Genomic DNA, 20775 nt, shown 5'->3' on the forward strand with positions numbered 1-20775 from the left:
TATTTTTAAGCGCCAGTGAGACATGATTATGTGTTATTCAGGTTACATGTGGATTCTTCTTGACAGTGTGAAAGCTGGCAATCCTCTGGCCAGGCAAGAAAATAATTATTTCCCCATATATCACTGCTTGAACAGTTCCTAAAAATCTACTTTAGCTTGGCATATTGGGTTTTTTTTAGAAATCTGCAAATCCTTTGTGATTTGACAATTTCCAGTACTATTTTCACCGTGAATTTCCTTGCAATGCAGGTGCTGAAAATGATATTCCTCTGTCACAGCCCAGTGGAAAACTTCTCACTCAAGCCTGGAGGCCCAGCTGAGCACTTCCCAGGGCAAGCACTGGGACACAGCAGCAGATGCAGGAGCTCTCCACTCACCTTGCACCCATCAGGGAAGAAAAGATGGATACTAAATAGTCTGTATTGCTTATTTTTCCCCTTTGCAAGCTGTTACAAACCCCACGTTTCACTCCATTGCGTTCCAGGTTAAGACAGCATATCAAGGAGGGAGTTGGGTAAATGTTTCCCACTAAATTTGCATGAGGGAAGGCAAATATCTGTGGCCTTACACACTTACTCTCAATCAGTGCCCTGAGGGTATAAACTATACCTGTTCTACCAAACTGAATGGTTATTTGCATTCAAGTAAGGACTAACATGCAAAGCATCAAAAACAGATTTCTAATCATAACTATGTAAAATATCACCCCACTCCCAACTATCAAACATCATAAAAGAAAAGAAAAAAAAGAACTTGTGGACATGCACAATAACTCCCTCTCCTCCACCTCCAGGAAAGGCAGAAAGTCAGCTGTGAGCTTTATTTTTTTAAATACATTTGCCTCCTCCTCAAGGAGACTTACAGAGAAAACAAATTACCTATGGCTTCCAAGCTGGTATCAGAGCTCGTCTGCAAACGTGTCTCAGCACAAGACCTCAGGTCACCACCCTGCATTTCTTTGTATCTCTAGCCTTGAGCAAGTTCAACTTGTTTACTAAAACTGGCACAAAAAAATCCCCACCAAACCCACAACAAAACAAATGAAGAATAACCCTAAAAATCTGTAGAGGAATAGTCTTCAAGGGCAAAGAAGAATTGGCAGTATTAATCGAGAACTAGACTTTCCTCTAATTCTTGGGAAAATTAAAAAAAAAAAATAAAAAAGAATCACCACCCCCACAATATCCTGTCAAATGGAAGCTATGGAGTTTTCCACTCCCTGAATCAGGAAAACAGCCTCTTACTTACCACAAAGTCAAGGAAACCCCACCACAATCAGGGCTCAAAGGCAGTTTTGCTCAAGACTCATCTGTTCTTTATTTTTTACCCCAAAGGCACCACAGCCATCATTCAATGCTGCAAATCAACTGGTGATGAGAAGTAGGCAACAGGAAACTAACAGTTGGAGCTGAACAAATAGTTACAGACATCCAACATACCTAACAAAAAGCCTACAAAAGTTGAATGTAGAAAGCTAGCAGGACCTGACCATGGTGAGAAAGACTCTTACAGGGAATTTTTGGCACTATCAACCAGTCTGGGCACATCCCAACTGATCAGGATACACTAAGGGTTGTCATCCCTTGCCAGCCTCTCCTCTCTCACCCAAATGTACTGCAGAACGTGAGACCCACTGCTGTCTACAAACAGCTCACAGATGGTGCTAAACCACTCAGCTGGATTTGAAAAGAAACCCAAACCCAACACCATAACTCGATCCAGCTGCAAACTCAGAGAGGCACCCAGCTCATCATCCGTGATCCAGACTGTGCTCTGCTCTGCTGACTGCCTGGGAGCACAGACAGGGTTGGCCCACTGCCCTACCACAGAATGTGTGGTAAAACATCACCCAGAGTAAGAGAGAACATCTTACACAGAAGAAAAAAGCCACCACATTCTTGCATGTGGGAGATGATGGCTTCTTAAAAAGTATCTTTTGATTAGAGTTCGGCAAAAAAAGAATAAAAATCAAAAGAGGAGAATTACTCTTACTAGGTAATGTTAAAATATTCATACAATGGTTCCTTACATTTTATCCCCATCAAGATTTCCTCCTTTCCTTTAAGTCCATGTGCAGCCCCTTCTGCTCCTGTTATCTCCTTAGGAGAAGGGAGATGAAAAGGAGATGCTCGAACTGCTCTGGATGAGGTCCAGCCCCTGGGGCATTAACTTTGAAGGTGAGCTCTCACCTCTGTGGTGCTTCAGAAGGAAACAATGCCTTGGCAGGGCACAGGATGCCAGTTGCTTCAAAGCATGGGGAAGAGAAAGTGATTTTCAGGAGCAGAAAGCCAGTGGTGCAGACAGCACCCGTCCAGCCCCTGCACCAATTCTGTGTGTCATGCTCAGCTCCTGCAGTGTCCCCTTCCCACAGCCACTGCACTGATGGAGGCAGAGCCACAGCATCAAAGACCAACAGCCTGGGCCAGACCCTCCATCACTGCCCACCAGCACCTGGGAAACTCTGGAGCAGCAGCTCCTGTAGCTCACTCAACACAGGAGAGTTGAGGGAGAAGGAAATCACAAACAGGGTGCAGCAAAGAGAAGCAGAGACAGAGGGAGGGATTTGTCTTTCTCAGTACACCAGAGATGATGCTTTATTGGAGTTCACAGACTTCACACATTTGCAGAGGACTACTAGAAAGTGAAATGAAGTGTGCACACCTAACACATGTCCCAAATGGGATATAGGGTGACCAGTTACCATAGCAACTTTCCTTTCAAGGTCCAGGACAAACCAGATTTCTGATGCTCCACATTGCTGCAACTGTGAGAACAAAATACCCAAGGCAACTATTGATACAGTGCTATTTTAAGTGCCTGAAAAAAACCCCAAAGCAAAATAAACAAAAATATTTTACTTAAGATCATAACCCCTTTTTTTTTCCCCCAGAAAAAAAAAAACCAATAAACTATACACAACTGGTGTTCAAAAGCAAGAACCCAAGGAGCTGTGGGGGGAAAAAAAAAAGAACAGGATAGTCTCCATGAATTTAAAATTTGATATTTAGAACACCACCATTAAATAAAAGCACATCCTTTAGAAATGTTATCTAGCATAAGAGTTGTAAAAATGTGTGATGCCTAGTGCAATACCTCGAAACCTGATCAGGCAAGACTCTTCTTTAAGATCAGGTCATTACTTCACACAGGAAATATAACTTCACTCAGAAGAGATCTTTCATTCACTAATTAGCATTACTACTTTAATAAGAGAATATTTCAGTTTTAATCTGAGCCAGTCTCACCACTGTGCTACAGAAATCAGTTTTGCTAATTGAAGCAGCATTCTCTTTCAAAACAGTAAGCTGCAGACTACTTGCTACAATGGAAATGGCTTTCCTTCATAAGCATGTCCAACCTGGTTATTTATACTATGCCCTTTAGAAACTCCTCATACTTTTTCCAGCTGATTCCTCATTTCCTTTTATTCAGTGTTTAAGCCTGATGTGAAAAGATTCTGTTAATTATTCAAAGCATGCTCATCTTACTGATGGATGAAGTTGTACACTATGTCTTTAAATACGATTGCAATACTGAAGTGTGGCACCAGCGAAAAAGCTGGCAAAGTTTGCCTTCCTTTGGGATAAATAAGAAAAAAATTGTATCTTCTTGTCCTCACAGAAAAAAAAAGTTGATTTTCCTGTAAATTATGACTCATTGAATTTTTTTTTGTTTTTAATTTTTTAAAGGAATCTCAACAGCCTTTTTTAATTCAGTAAGTTTAAGGTTTGCAAAACTTCCTTTTCCTCCCAATATTATTGTCTGTCAAGAAAGAGCTTCCAAGCCATTGCACCAGAGGTTGGCAGAACTGTAATCTTACCTTAAAAGGGTTGGTAATTAGGCAGGCAGTCACAACTTTTAGTTTGTTTCAGAGAAATAAATGGGTTATTGAGAGGTAGTATGGAAATCACAAAGCCAGTACTAACATCTAGTCTGTCCTAACCATTCTCATCACCTTGAAAGTCACTTTTACACTTTTTATCAGCCATAAATCTCAGAGAAGATCATTGCATTACCACTGCAATCTGAATTCTATTTAGGAAAAATGAAAAAGGTTTAAAACAATACAATTTTATAAGTATATAATTTAAGCTCTGTTCAACTGACTGAGTAAGCATTTCAAAGTGTATGTTCTCTACAGGTTGCAGAAATGTTAACCAGTGACCTAACTGAATGACAGCATCAGAATTATGACTCATCCACAACTTGCTGAGAGAAGACAAAAGGGGAAAAAAAGAAAAAAAATCGTAAATCACACTTTGTCTGGTCAGTTTTACAGTTTTTGAAATGACAGTTGCACATTTTAGCACACCACTAGTCTCAAATGGTGAAGGTACTGTCAGTCAAAAGACTCCTATTGCAAGCAGGCTCTGGGTTTGTATTTAGGCATGGGAATGAGTGAAGAGATAGAGGGAAATAATCTCTGTACTGAGAACATACTTAGATACAATGAAGTGGAAAAATAACGAAGAAATTGAAAACTATACAGGTTTGCACACTACAGCCCTGTAACAGGAGCAGCATCAGTGCTGAGTTAAGAGCCAGTTACAGCTGGAGTCACCCAGGGATTCCTTTTGTCTTTCTGCTCTTTTGGCTCACAGCCCTTTCAGATGAAAAAAGGGACCATGCCAGCAGTGCTCACACATCCTGAGTGCTTCGGGTCCTTTAAAGTTAGATGGATGGTCACGACCTTCATTCCTCAGGTCTGTATTCTTAGGAATCATTTTGCATACCTTAAGTGTATGTGCAGACTCTCAAGAGCCATTACAGGAGCTTGGCTTCAAATCAGAGCTTTGCACCTGCTCTCTGAAAAGTCTGAATTCTCAAATGCTCTTTCCTCCTCCTCCCCAAAAGGAGTATTCACAACTGAGGTTCCTCTTGAGAGAAAAATTTAGTGTCTTCCATGGTATAATCTACAGCTAAAGCATTGTATCCTCTGATTAAACTTTTGTCTTAGAGCACTCTATTTTCTTGAATTGTCAAAAAATGCCACGACCTGCTTTTAGCAACCTGTAGGCAAAGTGCCCAACACCTCTTTGAGCTGCAGTGCAGGTCTCACTGCTAACTGTCCAAGCCCTCATCACTAGAGTCACCACTTCCTTTACTCCTGGGAACAACATTTAAATTTGAATGCTGGTGCCTCAAGTTTCATCCCCGCTGGATGAACCAGCGTATCCATTTCCAGCACTAACAAGTTTAAATGAGTAGTGACAGTTTCCAGTCATGCAGAAACATAGGCAGACTCAGATGTCATTCTCAAAATGGTAACTGATTTGAGAGAGAGCATCACAGTCAAGTTGCTAATCTAGAGCTCTGCTTTTAAATGACTCATTAAAATCCAGGGCAGATCAAGGGGTCTGATAGCACAAGGATTATCAGAAAAAGCCCCCCCACCATATTTAGCACGTTAGCTAACATGTTAGAATCCTCGAGAAGATAAAGAAATTTTAGTTTCAAACTAAAATACTCGCTTTGTGAGAAGAGACAACTTATTATTAATTCAAGATAAAATCACAGTACTGCTGGAGGTGAGCCAGTTTATTGTTTTCACAAGACTTAGCAGACTGAACTAAGATAAGAGAAGAATCCCAAGGGCTTTGCAAAAGAGGGATAAAAGCTACAAGCTCTGGTTTGGGCAAGCAGCAGCACTGACATCCCCACTCCAGACCACTGTTTGCTATCACTGTCAGAGGCTCACTTGTTATCATCACGTGAGATTTAATTTTCAGGGATCATTGAGGCAGTCATTTTGGCTTTCACTGTCTAGTAGCTGGCAACAGAGATCTGAAGCCAGTGCAAAAGATCTGGAGACTGTAAAAATACATGGAAACAAACCCTACATCCATATGCTTCATCCATGCAGTGAGTGCTATGAAAAACACAAGGCTCATAGGCAAGAAAATCAACAATGTTAATTTAATTTTCCATTTAACTGTCAGCCTTTACAGGGGTAACTCTAGCTAAAGACTTGAGTGAAAACAAATTGAAGTGCCTCATGGTTGGGCACCCTGGAAGCTCTCCTAGCTCTCCACAGTCAAATCCTGAAGTTTTCAGGGAAGACGAAGCGAGCCCTCAACATTACCATTCTGCTTATTCCCCCACTTCATCTCCACATCACTCACCACTGTTAACACACCCACCTCTACAATGCCAATACTCAAATATGACAGATGATTCTTCAACCTAGCAAGTGGCTGGAAACTGTGATGGATTTCAATTGAGAAGAGCTTAGACAAGTTTACAGTAAGCTTCTTAGCTTTGTTTGAGACAATAGCAAGTAAAGTTGAGGATAAGCTGCCAAGTTTAATCCATTAGAAATCCCAAATAGCCAACCATGTAGGGATCTCAGCTACATATAAAATTAACAGCCACAAAAAAAAAAAAGATGTTAGTCCTCGAGTTTACTTCAGTAAGGCGCAGGAAGCATCCAAAAGACACCATCCATCATTAAGCACTTACATCAACTCTGAATTTCCACCTCTCATCTGAAACCTACAGCTAAACAGAGTAAAATCAGAATCAACATATATCAAACAATGTATTGCAGCACTCCCTGCTTTTCTTCACTATACAGTCTAAAAAACAGCATTCTAAGATTTCTTTGTAGTATGTACTCCAATGACACACCAGTGAGATAGTGGAATTCCTGAGGACTGCAGAAGAACATTAAGGAACATTAAAGAGAGACAAAGGAGACCATTAGGTTGTTTTATATGCTCTTTCTCTCTCCTTTTTTTTCAAAACAGTCCTCTCATCTCAGATAAACAGAGGGTTTCTCTTGGTTTATTTGCTTTTGTGTCTGGAGATAGATATTGCCCAGCAGAGTTTTCATGAAAACATAACGCTCATTTAAAATAGTACACACTTCAAACAGAAGATGTGTCTCACAGTAGGATGAGGAGAGAAAAAAAAATGAAACCAAAACTGGTGACAAATTCTTTTAAATTGTTTCCAAATGATCTAAGTTTCCATTAATAAAACAAGCACACAAATTTTCCTGGGGTTTGCTTTGTTGTTTTGTTGTGGGATGTCGGTTTTTTAATTTGAGATTTTTGAGCCTCAATCTCACAGTGACTTAATTTAAACAGGCATACAGACAATTTGTTCCATTAATATCAGTGGAACATAAAAGGTATTTAGAGATCGAGGTTCTGATCCAGCATCAACCCTCTCACCCACAGCGGAACCAACTCCTTCAAAAACATCACTACCAAGGTTTATCCCTGAGCTTTTCCAGATGGGCTGAAAAACACCTTCAAACAGGTGAAGGGAAGTCTTAGGCAATACTTGGTAATTTCTGAAACTAAAGATTCCTCTTCATCCAGCAAAGGGGGAGAAGACCTCTTGCTAAGCCACAAACATTTGAGTACTACTGCACACCAGATCCTATGTGCCACCAGGTTCACAGCACATGAACTGTACCACTGTCTGGAATACACTGACTGCAGAAGACAGCAGAATGTATGCACACATACTGTCTTAAAGGCACAAATGAGGGAAAAATAAGAGAGGGCAAAATACTTGCCTTTTTTTTTTCTTCCAGAGCAACAACTCAGTGCATTTCTAGGAGCTCTAGGGGGAATATCTGCCTAGAGTGGAGAGTGCACACCTAGATGAGAAGGCTAATCAAATACAGTTTCTAACCAGTGAGTGCAATATCACCACCCCAATGCCTATTAAGAAAACAAAAAAAAATTCTGCACAACAAAAATGACCCCAAGCTCCAGATCTGCATAATTTTTAAGGTCAGTTGATCCCTGAAGGCACATGTCTATCACAGGCTAAGAACAGGGGAATTACTGGAAGTCTCTGTTGTTTTATGTCATCATGGCATGAACATTTCCTCATTACTGGAAGCTAGAGTCCCACGCAGGGAGCCCATAAAGAGCAAGGTCATCTGTAAAATTATCATGCACTTTTCTTTACATCCTAAAGAAGTCACTGCACTAAAGCTCTGTGAGGGAGGGTATAAAACCAAGAAGGACTTGCATCACTTGTGACACGTTCCCACGCAAATCCAATTTTTGGACTGAATTTACTAGATTGCCTAAAGTGACATCTGCAAACCTTGTTTGGTAGAAGCTATAAGGGAGATGTGACCATAGAGAAAAAGTGTTATTGCTGGCATTACTGGAAGTACTAGCACAGCATCTGGACATCCCAGTCCCTGAACAGCTCAAGTTCCATGGTCTAGGAGGTAGAAAGGCCCCAAATCTCTCAAAAGTCAAAGTGAACCTACACAAGAACCTCCCCAACACTTCCATGGATTTCCCCCACAGGGTAATATAGCCTTTAACTCTTACAAACTGCTTTGCAAAGAAGTGGCTCGGTCTGCCATGAGAGCAAAAAATTACTATGCATAGAAAGTTACAGTGGTAACCTTCTGATTTGAGTTTACACAATTTATACAGTGAAGCATGAAGAGGAAGAAGTAGAGATTCCAGGAGCAGCTGCTTTTAGCTTATGAGGCTTTGGAGGAAAAGGTCTGTATCTAGAGGAGGAAATCTGGACTCCATCTGCTGTTTGACAAAATATACATACATACATACATACACATATATATATATATACACACACACAAACAATAGCATTTAGAGGGTTGTACCACATACTGGTATTCACAAGATTCAAACACAGAATGACTGAAAATTCACTAATGTACCTAGTGGAAAATGCCAGTGTTTGTCAGGGGCAGGTAGTTTAAATTACTGTGCCTATCTTCATCTGAGAGGAAGGACAAGAAAACTTCATTAATATTTTTCTACCACGAAAAGAAGGCCAAAACTCTCCTCCTTCATACTCTCCAGAGGTCGAACTAGATTTGCCATGATCTCTTGTGGCTTTAAACAGGTTTTATAGATTAGTTGACTCAAAAATAGACACAATGTTTAAATAATAACATTCTCTTGAAATTGAGGGCCTAGTACAACGAGCCTCCAGTCACTGGCTAAGATCTGGAGGAAGTCTGACCATACAAATATTTGTTATAAACCAAGATATTCCAAAATTTAATGCTGTTGACTCCATCAAATGATGTACACTTAAAACATCTTCAGTATGGCCTGCTTTAGCCAGGTGCAGATCTCCATGAAAGCACACAGATAGAAGATGTGTCCACAGTACAGACACCATTCCCAGGTTTGGGTACTGGACCCAGTGAGCCACAGCAGCAAGGATCTCCATCCTCAGCCAAGAGACATGGAGACCACCGTGCCCCATGCAATTGGAGCCTGTTTCTGGTACTGGGAGAGTACAGTTAAAATCAGCTGTGATATGTTTGCACTGTCCTGACACCTCTACTGTAGGCTGTGATAATTTAATTCAAAGCCTGTTTCCATACAATAATTGCCAGAGGTCACGCCATCAGGGGTCAGATGAGGACCTGAATTCATTAAGTGAACCAATATGCATGTTGCCTTTTTGCTCCCTTTTCAAGTACAGGGCCAAAGGAGGAAGCACAGGAGAGATGTGCTGTCATCTCCTCAATGGAGCTGTTCCTTGTCAGCTACACCATTGTTTAACTTGTCACAAGTACAAGCAAAACAGCACAACACAGCAAACCTCACCAACTTGTGTGAACAGCTTGGAAGTCCACTGGATATCACTTAATTCCACGAGCCAGTGAATACACGAGCAACGGGAATCAGATCACTTTGCTCGTATGTTTTGACAACAGCAATTTCATTTTATCTATTATGATAATTCATAAAGCACCATCAAATGCAGTGCAGAATCTCTTGTAAAAATAATTACAATCTAGTAATGCAAGATGTCATTGAAGCACACCATTAATTCCTTGACAGTTAGGGAATGAGCCAAAGACTTTGTGCAAATGAAGGATTAGCAAGGTTTCAACACACATTTCCTTGCACTTTAAATGTGCAAGGAGCAAACCTTATTAAAACAGCACTTCGTAGTATGCTTTAAAATGATAGCCCCTGAGGTAGATTTTTTGTACTTCAAAAGATAGCTATTATACTACTATATATTACAGCCTAGGATAACAGAAAAATAAATTCCTATCTAATTCCTGTATACAGGGAGCATAGAATAGTTGCTGTTTCCTACAGCTGTCAAGAAAACCCAGACTTTTATGCAAAATGAGGTGTCACCAGTCTCACACAATAAAGAGAGAACAGCTTTAATACAATGCTACGAATTGTCTTCCACTTGGCTACTGAAAATATTTTGAGCAGTTAAAGTAATCTTTTCTGAACCTACCATCCAGAATTTGGGATGTCTCCAGATGGGCCTCAGGGTTATAGGTGTTTCAACTGCTTCTATTTCCATGCAGAACAACTTTGTGGTTGTACATTTTATGGCTGTTTTTAAAGCAAGATTTCCCTAACATTAAAAAAAAAAAAAAAATCAAAAAGGTCTGGTGCCTTTTCTTCTCGCTGTTTAATAATGTTCAAAGTTGCCTGAAAATTTGCTTACACATAAAAGACTGAATCAGTTACCTGCTTTGCATCATCTATGTTTTAAAACTCCTTGCAGTACAGACACTGAAATGATGACATCCATAATCCAGATTTGTGTGATTTCTCTAATGTGTTAACTCAGGTCTTCACAATTAGAACTATTAGGAAATAAGCATTTTACTAAATATTAAGATACGATTAGACCCAGATAAACTGCCTACAGCAAGTAGACTGCCCCACTTAGTAAACTAGAACCCCCTAAAAACCACCAGAAATATCTGCTAATATTAAAATCAAGATCTCTAACAAGCAATTAAGAATGCTGAAAGAATTTGCAGATGTTGCATTCATCCAAACTTTTCCATCTTATCTCAGATGTTTACAGTAAAAAGAACAGAGAAGTTTTCTTCAAAGCACAATTATAATCAATCCTCTCCAATCTTCAAGCACCACAATATTCTTCTTATAATATGACCAAGTAACCCCCTCTGATCCTCAGGAGACGTTAGCAAAATAATTGTTCCCCCGCACTGCTCCTTTGCTATTACTTTATTTTTTTCACACTCTTATTACTTCAGGCAGAAATAACTTGGAGATACTATCATCAATTTACCAAAACAGAATTCCCCTGCATTTATTTCAAGTTAGACTTTTACAATTACATTGTACATTAGAGCTAAATCTCATGATTTTCAACCTGGCTGGAACTGATTGGCTCACTGAGTCTACAGTTTAATTCTTCCCTCTCTCTCTTATTTTGCTAACTAGAAGAGAAATGAATCCACCTTCAAGCCTGTTGGAATCAATCTTCTTTTCTCTTTCTCACAATTTATAAGCCAGAGGCTTAAAAAGTGTTCATATCCGCTTTTAACAAGCTGGTTATGCGAGATAAGCACAAGAACATTCATAAAAATAGCTCAGCATTAAGTCATGAATGTTTTACAAAAGTAGACCTAAAAAAAAAAAAAAAGAAATCCTAAAGGCTCATTGTGATTTATACTGTCTCTTTTCCCATACTACCAATTATCAATCATCTCCAAAAGATGCCTTCTTTTATATGCCAATGTTATGAATGCAACTGCTGCCAGCTCATTCCTAATCAGGTGAGACACTACACAGCACAGACCACCCCCTAGTTAGTCCTGGGACCTGTAAATGCTGGAATACTGCAGAAGAAGTGTATTCTTTCCCAGTTATGGACTTTTACTTTTTTTGTTATTAGGTTTTTAATTCTTTTTCAAGAAAGCTCCACAAAGATCTCATAGCTGTCCCACACATTGTACCTCAGTATGATCCACACCATCACTTTACCACCACCCTCAATGTCTCCAGTGTTCACAAAACCTGTACCTAGAACAGCAGCAATGGAACCACCAGTACTGAGGCTTTTATTACTACAATTACAACAAAGCAGCTGGTGGCAATAATAATACTACTTAGCATTTATATGATGCTTTATATCTTCAAAAGGCTGTATAAACATTTGCTTATTAAGCCTCACAGAACTCCTAAGAGACAGATACTTTTTTTGTTTATTAACAGGAAAACTGAGGCAAAGAGACAAAACAGCTGTTTCCAAAATCTAGGTTCTTAGATTATTTAAAAAAAGGAAATGGAGATGTTGGGACAGTTAGAACTTTCAGAGTTATAAAAGTACAGCTTAAAATACTCAAAGAATCCAGTGGGACATAAACTCTCATGCTCTGAGCATCCACCCCCTCAAAAAAAAAATAATAATAATAAAAAAAAAATCAGCAAACCCTGTCCCTGGGAAGACACAGCTCCCTGCTGCCAGCTGCCCTAAGCCACTGTGGAGCACAAAAGGCTGGATTGCACAGGCCAGTGGGATCATTCCACCTGCCAGACCCCCAGCCTGGAAGTCCACAAGTCCCTCTGCAGAAGTCAAACACTTGACAAGCTGCACAAAATTATGATTTCAAGTGGTCGCCACCAAGACTGGGACTCAAGGGCAACCTGGTTCTCCCCCAGGGCAATATGTTGCTCTGTCACTACTTAAGGCAGATATGAATCCTTCTGTTTCCTTCCATGTTGACATTTAGCTTTCATACAGAAGTGAGAAAAACTTTAAAACCTAAGCAGAGAACAAAAAATTCCACCACGTACTGAAGGCACTTCTGAGATCTCACATTCATACTCAGTAAGACATTTATTGAACAGAGTTTTTTGTGTGTATTAGACACCTCACTCACATAGGGAAAACAAATGCCTACACACACTCTAACAGCTCCCATTCAGGTCTTGAGCTCTAGAACTGCTTCAAGAGAGCTTAAAATTATTGCCTAGACAAAATACACAGCGTTCAACCTTTAAAGAAGACGTTACTTATAAAACTCTAACCCACAAAGACTTGACTACCCATGTAATTTCAAATGCAATATTCCCCACTGGGATCTATAGGTCTGAAATACTTTTCAAAAGACACTGGAATAAAGACTAATGACACAAAAGGGGAAAAAGAGTTGGTTTGTGAGTAAGAGAAAAGCTTTACTGCAAGGAGTGGCATGAAGTGCAATTAAAGAGTGATGCAAAACAAAAAGAGTAGGGAAAACTTAGGGGTTAAATAAATAAATAAAAAAATTAAAAAAGCAAACAACAGGAGACTAAAGCTACATCAAAACTCAAGTGTAGGATGGATCAGAATACAGAAGATGGTGGAGGAACATGACTCAGGCAAGTGAAGGAGGAAGGAAAACAGTAATAGCTGAGCCAGGGGGCAGGCTGAGCAGGGGGAAGTGAGACCAAGCTGAAGGTAAAGCTCAAAATCCAGCAGTCCATTATCCCTAAAGCAACCATGAGAAGGGAAACTGTGACTGCAGTGGAGAAGCTGTGTTTGTTTCTTGGCAGAGGTCACACAGGGTTGACTTACCTAATGGACACTGAGGTGCAAAGTCCAGATTCCTTCCCCTGTCCTGCCCCCTGTGTGTGAGATAGCACCACGAGGCTAATGACCAGTTAGTTGGGATTTATTACCTGAAACGAAGTTTGCAGCTAAAACAGAAACAGACCCCACCCTCCCACCCCTCTGCCCTCACCCCTGGACAAGTCTTTATCCTTGAATACAGGAAGAAAAAGAAACAGAAAGATGAAACCAACACTACACTGAGGTTGTGAGAGCACAGGAAGATCACCAAGCAATAAATAATCCTAGAAGTGAAGAGAATAAGTAATTCCACTTTGGGAAAAGCGAGTCTGAGATGACATGGAAAAAGAAAACATATATGTAAATACAGAGCCTGCTACCCAATTCTGAATGTGAAATATAGATGTATATTTATATCTCCAACTGAAGGCAGTATAATACACTCACTGGCTTCTCAAGATATGTACAAAGCTGAAAATTACTTCAGAGGTACAACTATAAAAGGTTGACTTTTTCATGTAATTTTTAAAATTGCACAGCAGATCATCAAGCTGAATTTTATTACAACTTGATATCACAAACTCCTCATGATGTAACTCAGTTTCATTGCATTATCTTTGCTAGATCACTGTCAAATGCACTCAGCTACATGAAAAACTCAACAAACAAGATGAATGTCTCCCTCTTTGTACAAAGGTTCACATTCACATGCTCTGAATAACAGAACTGGGCATTCAAAAATATTTCTATGATGTACACTGGGATTCTGCTGAATCTGATGAATCTCTGCATTAACCAGATACTTAACTCCCCAAAACACCAAGTGTTAACTCCCTTATGGGTTAGAAAATTAAGGCTTTCTCAAGGCTATTTACTCCAAATTATAATTTACACTGTAAACAAAGAGACCTTTGACTCAGGAAATAGAGAAGACAACACCTCAGACACACTTTGAAACCAAGCAAAAAGAGCTAAAGTATCAAAAGAAGGAAGAGTACATGAGAATGAAGAGCAGAGTCTTCAGTCTTCATGAAAGGAGCATTCAGAGGGATGATTTAAGCCCTCTCAAATGCCCCAGAATGAAAGAAAGTGCTCATTAAACAAAGTTCACGTTTCAGGTGAAATAAAATTCACTAGGAGCGTTAAGGGAACAAATCACAGCAGCATCGAAGTCTACTTAAAGTTAAAACATCAATAAAATTGGGGTAATCCTGTATGTCACCAGGTATCTGCAAGTATTGAAGGGCAAATGGCCTTCTGTGATCTCGTGTATTTCACATGATTTTTAGATCAATATTTATGGAGCTGTTTCGGGAAGGTGTGGCACGTTAAATACCGTTTCCTAATGGGTCTGGGCCTATCTAATGAGCAACAAACAGGTACTGCAAACACCTCACTTTCAGCTTCAATTTGCAGTTGGGACAATTGCCGGAAAGTGAGTGGGAGGAGAAGGGAGTATTGATGGGAGAAGCAGCAAGCCCTGTGCCTGTTTTTCTACTTGGTCCATCTTTAAAAATGCTTTTAGATGTAGGAGCAGAAATGAAAGTAATAGACACAAATCCCCAGGAGTCATCCCCTTACCTTCCAGTTACAAACATTCCTGGGCTACAGACATTAAGGCTTACAGTGAAACTCTTGCAGTAGATTTAGCCTGTAGCATCCAGCAGCTACAGCACCCTCCAGCCCCCCACCCCAAGAACCAGCTCTGGCAGCTTCACCACTAAGTCAGCTGAACACAATTCCTCTGTGCTTATGGAAGTCTTGAAAGAAATTGGATGTTCCCTTACCTGCAGTGCTAATCTATGAAATCCAGAAAATGCTTAAGCTGTAACATTTTGGATTATTAAAAGACAAATCCTCTATCTCATCTAAACCCAACGCATTCTTAAAAAGAAAACAAAAACAACAAAACACACACAAATCAAATCCCCCCCAAAACCAAACACCACGTTATCTGTACAAAACCTATTTTTAGTAGGACTGAACATTCATAATCCCTACCCTCACTCAACAGATACCATTCCTAAAGTTTATGACTTTTTTTCTAAATATTCTGTTGAAATACTCAAAGGTTTTGCAGCATTACACTACAAAGGGTTCACCATTGTACAGCTCAGAGTTTCACACTGTTTGGTTTTGATTTCCTGCTTTCTGCTGTAGTTTTACACAGAACATGACAATTTCCATGGCTGGTCAAAACAACAACGTGAGTGAGGCTTTAAGAACAAAGACAAGTAGGATCCCCTGTCACCACAGTAATGAAGATGCCTGTCACGCATCAGAAAACTGCACAACAGAAAATCCCACAGAAATGGATAACTTCATGGAAAATACTAAAACTCTGAACCTTTGAGGCTAGACACATCTGCTAACTCTGTCTATCCAGAATGCATAAGGTTGCTGAAGTCTATTCATAAAAAGACAAAGATAATAAATGCGAAGAAAGTAATTTGTAATTTGCTATTTCCACGTTAGATCTCAACCCTGTGGAGATTCACAGCATGCCTAACTTTAATTACCGAGACAGTGGCATAGAGAGGAAAGGGAAGAAAGGGCTGGAAGCGTTTAACTAGTAGCAATTCAAGGCCCTGAGTTGGCTAATATTTAAAAATTTCACTAAAACTGACGTTACAATCAAAGGCATGTGTTAGTGATTGTGGGCTTATGGTCACAGCTCAAAATGAAAACAGATCCTAAAGAGCTAATGTTAATAACATTTCCATTTGTGATTCATTTTTTACCCCCCCAGTGTCCCTGACACGCAATTGGAAACAAAAAAATGAAAAAAAAAAGTCCCTCCCCACAAAACAGATGTGATGGTTGCTTCTTCCCACATCATCATGGTCTTTCCAAGAAGGCTGTGACTAACTTCACCAGGGAACAAGCAATTATGCAGGATCTCTGAGTATCAAGAGCTATAAAAGACACCTTAACATTCCATTTCAGTGACTGAAGAGCTCTGTTTTATAAATAGTTATGCAAATGTTTTCTACACACACCCCAAACGGTCTCACTGACTTAGATAAAACTTCCTACAACTTTAAACCGAAGTTCCTCCATGGGCACCGCAGGGAGAAACTCAGAAGTTGTTCAGGACTGAAGTTCCCAGCAAAATGTAAAATCTTGGGATCCAGACTGGAAAACTGAAATTCCTAGGTATCAGAGTTAAATCAAGATCTGTACAAAACCGAGAAATTTAGCATGTTGGATGAATAAATCGATAGATAAATCAGAATCCAACTCTGGAGTTAAGATAAAATGGCATCAGATAAATCCCTCTCCAATTCTAGTTTCTGGTATTCTAGGAATTCTAGTTTCTGGTAACGCAAAGGATTTAATACTGAAAAAACTACAGAATTAGTACTGAGAACAAGCTATGAGTCTCATATATTGAATTTTCACCTTGAAAAATATACCAACTTCACTGTTAATTTTATGGGTTCTGTGTAAGTATGGCCCTACCATGAGGAAAAAGGGTATTTCAGGCATCACAAAAATCAGTGAAAAGCCTTCTAACCATGAGCTGTTGATTAGCCTCCTTGGGAATCCAGCTCAGGACTAGAATGATGAAAACTGAATCCCCATGGACAGAGGGGATACAGAACCAGATGCTGTTAAGTGAGAAAGCAGGAAGAAACCCTGGTTTCAAACGAAATGTGGAAGCAGACCCATCCACGTGCAGAAAACACACAAGCAAAGAAACTTTCCGATTCCTTTTGGATGGAGATACAAATTGGGGCCACTCACACTGCACCATAAGCACCACAGCTAAGAGGAGTTAAGTCTTTTCTTTCTGGTCACCAGCCCCACTTCAGAGAGAGAAGACTCAGGATGGGTCACACACCAAAGGGCTTCCTTTTTCTGTCTGGCATAGCTAAAAGCTGTGTCCTCTAGAAAACCTCGCACCACTGACCAGTCATTCACCATATGAGAAGACATGCAGGAACTGTAACTAGGAGCATAAGGGCAACAAGTGGTAGACACTGAAATCGAAGTTAGCAAACACTTTATCAGTGCAGCCTTCATCGTGTGGACTTCAAGTCTTCTCTCACCACAGTAATTTAGAAGTTCTTATATATTTAAACTATTTTGATCCTCATCGATCCTCCAATTATTTAACTTCAGATGTTAGATTTGATGTTAGTTTTTACCCACAGGACAAAAAAAATGCCACAGTTAATGTGATTGATTTACCATTTACAGCTGGACTATGGATAGAAAGAAAATAAACCGTATTTTCAGAATTTAGTTGTCAACAAGTGCAAAAATTCTGTATTTTTTTTTCCATCCGCACATTTCTCAGCAGAAGTAACTTTAGCCTAATCTTGCCCTCTCTATTACTGCTATAAATAACACAGCACCTAATCACTACTGGGTGTCGTTGCCTGTGGGGTGTTACCTCCCTCCAAATAAATCTAATGGGATGCTTTGACTGCTTCCAAAATTACAGGCAGTCAGAAACATACATTCTGAGCTATGAGAAGGCACAACTCAATACTGCAGCCATTATGAGTTGTTTGACAATACAAGCCAGCTGGACAATTACAGTCCGAAGCCACTTGTATTTCCACAGTCTCTCCCAGTAAAAGCAACCAGCAGCTGCAAACCTGCTTGTGTGGAGCCTTGAGCACAGTATCTCATTACCTGATGATACCTGCATGTTAATGAGGCTACACTCACTGTGAACTGTGAATCAAGAGGAGATGGGCTGCGTCTCCCTTACACCTTGGAAACCCTGTAAGCTCTCTGCAATCCCCACTGCTCGCTGAGAGGGTACACACTCACTTCCAGCCTGGCCTAGGAGAGGCTTCTTCTCGAAGGGCAAGGGTAGCAGCATTTCCATGGAAAGGAGGCGGGACACACAATGCTGATTCAGTATTTCCAGTTGCTAACAACAAAAATGGTCGTTTTTATGTTCTCCCATGTAAGCAACTTTTGTAGCTGACATATAGTCATTGCACAATCACAAACAAGAAGGAATATGGTCAATAGGAAGGGAGGAGGACCTTATTTTTGATGATGGAGAGGCATAATTAATATTATTATTAATTATTAATATAATCTACGCTGCAAAGGCACGTGAGATCCATCATTTGGTTAATATTTCAGCAGACACAACGCAGAGCAGCAGGACTTTTATCTTCAGTACTTCACCTCAAGTAAACAAAGCAGACTCCACAAAAGGTCAAACCACTACTGCACGTCTGTAGCTCTGGAGGGTACGAGACCCATTAGCCAAGGCAAAGCGCAATTTCTGAGTGGGAGGATCGGTTCCCAACCAACATCCTTAAGAAAAACTTGTTCCAACCTTTCTTCTATTGCCTGCTACTCACTGGCTTGAAACTACGGTTTAGTGGAAGCTGCGATGCCTAGCTTTTCATGGATACAGTGCAACCCTACTGAGGTTACAAGGGGACAGGAACACCTTAGATCATGCCGCAAAATGCCACGAACCTGTTTTCCATCGTGTGTCCAGGTCACCTGCGCGCTGGCAGGGAGCGCGGGTCATGGCGATGAGAGGGGCAGGAGGAGGAAAAACGCCAGGGAAAGTTATCAGATAGAGGGAAAGGGCTAAACGGCGGGGGAGACGAAAGAGAGCGGGGGAGAGCACCGAAGAAACGCAAGCATGCAACAGGAATATCTCACCCGAAAGCTGCCCCTTCGCGCGATACCAGCAACACAGGTGGAAAAGCCAGCTCAAACACCGGGGAAGAAATACCACAATAAGGACTGAAAGGCAAGTCACCTGGTCGAAGGTGAGGCAGGAGGAGGAGGGCACCGGCGGATCCTCAGCCCCGTGGGAGCCCCGCGGGCAAGGTGCGGCGGCGTTACCGCAGCGGGAGGGGGAAAATACACGCACACCTACACACACACACACCCACACCTACACACACGGCGAGGGACGCGGGTATAAAGCCACGGCGGGGAACGGCGGCAGCAGCGAGGCGCTCGTGCCCAAAAGCCCGGGAGGAGTTCTCGGCCCCCCCCTGCCCGAAGCGGCGGCCCCGCGGACCGGCGAGGGTCACGGCCCCGCAACTCGCCCCGTTCCCACCCCGTGCGCTGCCCCGCCGGCTCTTGGGGGCGGAACAAAAGGGGGGGCTCGGCGCCGGGGGAAAATCCCTCTCCCGCCCCGCCAGCCCCTACCTGTGCCCCCGAGGCCTCCTGCCGCCCCGCGGGGCTCCGGGCCGCGACGGCCCGGGGCTCCCCCGCATCGCCCGCCGGCGAGCATGCGGGCAGGGGCCGGGGGCGCGGAGGGCCTCCGCTCCAACAAAGTGCCGAAAGCGGCCGGGCAGGCGCCGGGCACCGGGAGCAGCGGCCGGAGAGCGGTAGCCGGAGCTTGCCCTCTGCCGGCCCGCCGCCCGCCCCGGACCCGAGTTCCAGCACCCGGCTCCAGCCTTCAGCCCCGTTCCAGCCCGGTTCCAGCCTCGCCCCGTTCCAGCCCCGGTTCCAGCCTCAAGCCCCGTTCCAGCCCCGGCCCGCGGGAAATTGTGCGATGTGCGGGGCCGCCTCGCCCCTCTGCCGCTTCCCGCCGCGCCTCACCGGGAGCTCACGCAAACGCAAAGGTGCTGAGCAGCAGCTCCCCCCGGAGCGGCGCTGAAATACGGGAGTTGTTTAAAGTCATCGCAAGCCTTCGCCAAAATATATATATATATATATTAAATAAAAAGCCACGCGATAAAGCCTACCGACGCTCCAAAGCAAAATCCTTCCCCGGAGAAGTAGGTGTATCTAAACCACCTTTGGAACTAGTGGACGGCGAGAATGTAAGTCTCCCATCCTCGCTTGAAATCCCGGATGAAGTCTCCCAGCTGTTTATGTTGTTTCCATCTGGCACCACATTCCTTCCGACTCTGACCATTTACACGTGTCTTTCACTCAGCACAGGGGAATAGTCCCGTGTCCAGATACTATTGGCACGTTTACAGGTAGCCAAAGTCCTCACGCTACAGCCGTGATTTCCATAACGAGCCACTCCCCTCCTAAAATCGAGTTGCTCCACGAGAACCTCGGTTTTCAATGATTTCACTTTCAAATAAGCTTTTGCCTTTTGTGACTCCAGAGAAAAGCTGGAAAACATAAATCTTTTGACAGCATCAGAAATAGGAAAATAGCCTCCATTCAGGTAGTGCATAGGAGAGCTAATCTGATTTTCAAGGTTCTGTTCCTGATTTTTGATAGGATTCAATTGTCAATCCTGAAAGACTTACACACCTGTTTAATTGTGTTCCCGAGGCTCCTTCCAGGCTTCACCAAGATTCCTCACGAAGATCAGAATCTTGTCTAGACCAAACAGCCATTTCCATTGAGCCACTGCTATCCAAGTATGGACAGCTTTGCAAAGTTTCTGTGATTCCAGGCCCTCTTCAAGGAACCTGCAGAGGAAAAGTATAAACTAATGAAAGAGCAGCTGCTTGCTGAAATTTCCACTCAGTTCCAAGAAGTGAGGCTTGGCAGGTCCTCGCTTTTTATAAC

General features: G+C 41.9%; 1 long non-coding RNA gene across 1 annotated transcript in view; it reads right to left on the reverse strand.

Moving 5' to 3' along the window:
• The window catches only part of LOC115307842, a 69241-nt gene extending 48967 nt beyond the window's left edge, over positions 1-20274 (reverse strand). The window contains exon 1 of the long non-coding RNA XR_003916213.1: positions 19989-20274. This is a non-coding gene — a long non-coding RNA (uncharacterized LOC115307842). The remainder of the gene's footprint in view (positions 1-19988) is intronic.
• Positions 20275-20775: the final 501 nt, after the last annotated feature.

This window comes from Manacus vitellinus, unplaced genomic scaffold (assembly GCF_001715985.3).
Source record: "Manacus vitellinus isolate BGI_N305 unplaced genomic scaffold, ASM171598v3 scaffold_5_pilon, whole genome shotgun sequence".
In the NCBI taxonomy this organism is placed as follows: domain Eukaryota; kingdom Metazoa; phylum Chordata; class Aves; order Passeriformes; family Pipridae; genus Manacus; species Manacus vitellinus.